We start from the raw sequence: 6,685 nt of genomic DNA on the forward strand, positions 1-6,685 counted from the left end.
TTCCTTCCTTCCTTCCTTCCTTCCTTCCTTCCTTCCTTCCTTCCTTCCTTCCTTCCTCTGTTTCATATATTTCTGCTCTGCTCCTTATTATTTTCTTCTACTAATTTTGGGCTTTGTTCTTTTTCTAGGTCGTTTAGGTATAAGTTGAGGCTGTTTATTTGAAAATTTTCTCACTTCTTGAGGTAGGACTGTATTGCTATAAACTTTTATTTAAAAAATTTTTTTTCTAATGTTTTATTTATTTTTGAGAGAGAGAGAGAGAGAGAGAGAGAGAGAGAGAGAGACAGCTTGAGCAGAGGAGGGTCAGAGAGAGAGGGTGGCACAGAATCCAAAGCAGCCTCCAGGATCTGAGCTAGCTGTCAGCACAGAGCCCGATGTGGGGCTTGAACCCATGAACCATGAGATCATAACCTGAGCTGAAGCTGGTCGCTCGATCAACTGAGTCACCCAGGTGCCCCTAAACTTTTCTTTTAGAACAGCTTTTGCTGCATCTCAAAGATTTTTAGACCCAAAGATTTTGTGTTTTCTTTTTGTTTCCATATATTTTATTTCCTGTGATTTCTTGGTTGACCCATTCATTGTGTAATGGCATGTTATTTAGCTTCCATGTATTTGTGTTCTTTTCAGATTCTTTTTTCTTGTAATTGACTTATAGTTTTTCATTCTGTTGTGGTCAGAAAAGATCCATGATGTGATTTCAATCTTTCTGAATTTTTTTGAGACTTGTTTTGTGGCTTAACATATGCTCCATATTGCAGAATGCTTGATGTGTACTTGAAAATAATGTGCATTCATTTTGTCAGATGGGATGTTATGTGTTTATGTCCAACTGCTTGAATGTGCTATTCAGAGATGTTGTTTCCTTGTTGATTTCCTGTCTAGATAATCTACCCAGTGGTGTAAATGGATTGTTAAAGTCCCCTATTATTGTATTTCCATCACTTTCTTCCTTTATATCTGTTAATAGTTGCTTTACATATTTAATGTTCCCATATTAGATACACAGATATGTACATTGTATCCTTTTATTGGATTTTCCCCTTTATCAAATGTCCAAGCTACAGTTCTTGTTTTAAAGTCTCTTTTGTCTCCTATGAATATTTTCTGATATAAATATACTCCAGTTTTCTTTTTCTTCCATTTGTGTGTTAAATGTTTTTCTCTTTACTTTCAATCTGTGTGTGTCTTTAGGTCTGAAATGAGTCTTTTATAGGCAACATATGCACTGATATTTTTTATCCATTCAGTTACTCTGTCTTTTGGAGCATTTCTCTTTTTAAATTTAAAGTAATTATTGATAGCTTTTATCTATAATATGCCATTTTAAAGCTTGTTTTATGCTTGTTTTTGTAGTTCTGTATTCTTTTTCTCTAGTCACTCACAATGGTTGACTTTCTTTACTGATATAATTGGATTCTTTCCTCTTTATTTTGTGCATATCTATTACTGGATTTTGATTTGTGGTTACCATTCTGTTTCCATCTTCTGCATATGGCAGTCTATTAAGTTAATGGTTGCTTATGTTTGAACCCATTCTTTACTCCTCCTCCCCATGTTTTAGGAATATGGTATCATACTTTATATCTTCTATTTTGTGAGTTCTTTGATTTTTATGGACATATTTATTTTTTACTGCCTTTCTTTCTACTCAAAGAATTCTCTTTAACATTTCTTGTAAGGCTGATTTAGCCATGATAAATTCCTTTAACTTTTGTTTGTCTGGAAACTCTATCCTTGTATTCTAATTTATGAACTTATGAATAGAGTATTTTTGGTGCAGGTTTTTTGCTTTCAGTTCTTTGAATATGTCATGCCACTCCTTCTGCCCTGCAAAGTTTCTGCTAAAAAAATAAGCTTATAACCTTATGAAAATTTCCTTGTATGAAACTATTTTCTATTCTCCTGCTGCTCCTTAAATTCTCTTTACCATTACTTTTTGCCCTTTTAGTTACTGTGTATCTTGGTGTGGATCTCCTTGGTCTTAATCTTGTTTACGTCCCTCTTTGCCTTCTGGATCTGGATGTTTTTCATTTCCCAGATAAGGGAGGTTTTCAGCTATTATTTCTTCAAATAAATTTTCTGCTCCCTTCTCTCTCTCTCTCTCTCTCTCTCTCTCTCTCTCTCTCTCTCTCTCTCTCTCTCTCTCTCTCTCTCTCTCTCTTTTATTCTGGTATCCTATAATGTAATGTTGTTATGCTTGATGAGGTTGTTGAGTCCCTTAACCTATTCTGACTTTTTTTTCTTTTTGCTGTTCAGTTTGATCGCTGTCCATTACGCGGTCTTCCAGGCCACTGGTTTATTCTTCTGCCTCCTCTATTCTGCTATTGATTCCCTCTACGTGTGTTTTATTTCAGTTACTGAGTTTTCCATCTCTGAATGGTTCCTTTTTTATATTTTCTATCTCTTTGTTGAAGGTCTCACTGAGATCCTTCACTATTTTCTTAAGCCCAGTGAGTATCTTTATGACCATTACTTTGAATTCTTTATCTGGAGTACTGCATATCTCCTTTTCACTTAGCTCTTTTGCTGTGGTTTTGTTCTATTTTTTCATTTGGGACATATTCGTCTGTCTCCTTATTCTATCTAACTCTGTTTCTATATAGTAGGAAAGTGAGCTATGTCTGATCTTTAAAGATCAAGGCCTTATTGAAGAAGAGGTCCTGTGGTGCCCTGGAGTGCAGTGCTTCTTCATCAGAACTAGGAGCTTTAGGCATAACTCCTGTATGCTCCCTATTATTGTGGCTCAACTGAGTGTGTTTGCCTTTAGTCTAGTCAGCTGCAATGGCTCACTTGGCCGGTTGTGGATGCACCAGGCAGGGTTTGGTCCCTGTGATGTTAAGGGGCCATCTAGAGCCATCTTAGGCTTGTTGTTGGGTTGTATCAGCATCAGAGCAGATGCCTGCCCTTAGCCCATTTGCTTATAAAGTGCTTTACCTGCATTGTCCCCTGAGAGGCTTTTGTTGGAGGGTGGGGCCAGGAGTTAGACCAGATGTTTGCCATCAGTCCGTCTTCTGAGGCTACAGTCACACTGATAGGCAGGACATGCTCTCCATTCGGCTAGCCATAATATTTGGCTGCTGAGACTATAGGCACACTGGTGTGTGTGGTTATCTTCCCCTTTCTCCTGGGCAGGGGTCACTTTGCAGTGGTACCCATCCCTTCCAGGGCTGCTTACTGGGTGTTTTGAGGCAGGGGCTACTTTGAAGGGATAACTAATGAATGGGGCAGGTTGGATGGGGTAGGTCTGGAGAGGAATGTGGAAGTTGGTTCATAGTGTTAGCAGGATAGGTGGAGAATGTTCAGGCTGGTTCCTGGAAGTGTCTGCTATCTAGGCTGTGGGGTGGCAGGGAGCAAGAAATGGTGCCCACCTGCTCTTTTGTTCATGAAGAAGTCTGCTTAATATCCCTGACCCTGCAGTGTATTTTCTGAGATTTGTAAATAAATGTCTTTCCCATGTATCCCAGACACTTTTCAAAGTGCTGTTCCTAGTATCTTGGGATTATTATGCTGTCTCTTCAAGGGTGGGGACTCAGTTTCCTATCATTCTCCAGATCTTCTGGAACTAAGCTTGCTGATATTGTTACTTTTACATTTAAATTTTTTAAATTTATATATTTAGAGAGAGAGAGAGAGATTAGGGGAGAGGCAGAGAGAGAAGGGGAGAGAGGAAATCCTAAGCAGACTCCGTGCTGTCAGCCCAGAGCCTGATATGGGGCTTGAACCCACGAACCAGGAGATCATGACTTGAGCTGAAACCAAGAGACAGACACTTAACTGACTGAACTACAAAGATGCTCCAAGACTGCTGATTTTTGTTTTTTATTAAAAAAATTTTTTTATGCTTTTTACTTATTTTTGAGAGACAGAGAGAGACATAGATAGCACAAGCAGGGTAGGGTCAGAGAGGGAGACACAGAATCTGAAGCAGGCTCCAGGCTCTGAGCTAGTGGTCAGCACAGAGCCCAATGTGGGCTCAAACCCACGAACCGTGAGATCATGTACTGAGTCAAAACTGGACGCTCAACCGACTGAGCCGCCCAGGCACCCCGACTGCTGATTTTTAATGTGTTCTTCCTGTTTGTTATTGGTCTTACTGGGATTTTGCATTCCAATCTTGTCTCCAACCCTGCTTACACTTTTTCAGTTTGGCCTACTCCTACAATTGTGGAAAGGCCGTTCTGCCAGTGTTCAGGTCACTTTCAGAGTTAGTTACTAATGTGGCTATTATCTTGGTGTGTCCATGAGATAAAATGAGCTTGAAATCCTCCTACTCTACCATCTTCAGCAACCCCCACAATGTAGCCCCTCCCCTCTTTAAGTTTTTAAATTCGACTTAGTTAACATACAGTATAATATGCACTTTAAAGAACTTATTAAAAATGTATTTTAAAAATGTTTTTTTACTTTTGAGAGACAGAGAGCTGGTGTATAAGGAGAAGAGGGGCACAGAGAGAGAGAGAGGAAGACATAGAATCCGAAGCAGGCTCCAGGCTCTGAGCTGTAAGTGCAGAGCCTGATGCGGGTCTTAAACCCATGAGCCATGAGATCATGACCTCAGCCAAAGTTGGCCACTTAACTGACTGAGCCACCAAGGTGTCCCAGAACTTTTTTTTTTAATGGGCAAAATAGCTGAATAAACAGTTCACTCACAAAGCTAGAGTTCTTGTAGCTGATATTTGAGAGTTTTTAAATGTTTTGCATAACAGTCCCAAACAGACTCTGAGCTGTCAGCATAGAGCCTGATGCCAGGCTTGATCCCATGAAATGTGAAATCATTACCTGCGCTAAAATCAAGAGTTGTATACTTAACCAACTGAGCCATCCAGGTGCCCCTAGAGCTATAATTCATTTTAAACTTTACCCATGATACATATGGATGTCCAATTTCACTCTTAATTTTAAAGTCATTATATATAATCCTAAATTTCTCATTTGTGTGATTATTCTTTTGGTTCCTGTGGGTAGGCAGTGGACCCTGAAGGAAGCTTTATTGAACATACTTTTTAATAGTATTTGCCTCTCCTTACATCTTTAATCAGTGAGGGAAATGGCAGAAGAAGTCAGGCATCCATCTGGGATTTTGAGAGCTTAATCACTCTATTATTGAGGCCTTATGGGCTTGTAGCATGACACCAAAAAGTACATACTGGACCTCATTTTTTCTTTGTTACTTTTCTAAGTAGAATTATTGAATCTTGGAGAGAATTCCCCCTTCTATGATAACACTTGATGTCAGAGAGGAAGAAAGAGTTAATAATCAGAGTTCAGGAAATATGTAGGGCTCATTAGGCTTGAGCAGTATTTTAGATGCTGCTGTGTAAAGGAGAGTCAATGATACTTTAACTCTTGGCTAATGGGATTAGAGACATTTAGAATCAAGGAACATTAATTCCCACAGAATTTGATCAGATACTCATGAGTGTCAAGAAGCAGGCCATGGGGAGAGAGTCAGAGGAAGACTATTGAAGAAAGTCTCTGGTAGTGAAACCCAGGTAAACAAAGGGTAGGGAAGACCTTTCCTGTTAATATTGATTTTTGAACCCTAATTCCAGAGACATTGGAATATCATATTTGGAGAATTTTATATTAGTGAATAAGTAGAAAATTTGCTGGAAATGTATGCATTATTATCACTTACCTCATAAATCATTTGTGTCCTAAAAATTGTATGTATGTTACTCCTAGTTCATAGATGATGAAAAATATAGCAAAGGGAAACAAAGGGATGTTTGTTCCAAAGTCACCTAGTCCATGATAGCAGAACTAAGACAGAGGTTCAGCATTAGGTTTCATCTTCATTAATTCTTCCTGCTAAAGAAGATCAGAGTGGAACCATAGCTGATGATACATAATTTTTGTTTTTCTCCCTCCTCCTCTTCCTCCTCCCCTTCTTCCTCCCCCTCCTGCCCCCCCGCCCCCCCGCCACGGCTTACTTTTACTTGCCTATGGCAGGCATTGATTCATGAAGATAAAATAGAATTGTATCTGTAGATGGGGTTGAAATGGTTCCAGTTTGAAGATGAAGCACTGTAAAGGTTAACAGCCAAATATTTGATTAAGCCATTTCTCCCTCCTCCCACTACACACACAACACTGAGGGTCCTTTGACTAGAATATGTTGGATAAGAACTTGAGCTTGTTTTCTTCTCTGGTAATTGGTGCTTTTCACTCAATTTTGTTCAATCCCACTGTCCCTTATGTTAAAACACTTTCAAAAGTACAGATGTCAGTTAATTTTTCTTGGTGTTTCTATCTATGTGGGAAATATACTGAGTTCAATTTAAGTAGTGTAAGCATAAAGTACAAGACCTCATCACCACCATTTAAATATATCTTAAGGAACCTCCACACTGTTTTCCAAAGTGGCTGCAACAGTTTACATTCCCACCAACAGTGTAAGAGGGTGCCCATCTCTCCACACCCTCGCCAGCATCTATAGTCTCTTGATTTGTTCATTTTAGTCACTCTCACTGGTGTGAGGTGGTGTCTCAGTGTGGTTTTGATTTGTGTTTCCCTGATGATGAGTGATGTTGAGCATCGTTTCATGTGCCTGTAGGCCATCTGGATGTCCTCTTTGGAGAAGTGTCTGTTCATGTCTTCTGCCCATTTCTTCACTGGGTTATTTGTTTTGTGGGTGTGAAGTTTGGTGAGTTCCTTGTAGATTTTGGATACTAGCCCTTTATCT

This window comes from Suricata suricatta, chromosome 1 (assembly GCF_006229205.1).
Source record: "Suricata suricatta isolate VVHF042 chromosome 1, meerkat_22Aug2017_6uvM2_HiC, whole genome shotgun sequence".
NCBI lineage: Eukaryota > Metazoa > Chordata > Mammalia > Carnivora > Herpestidae > Suricata > Suricata suricatta.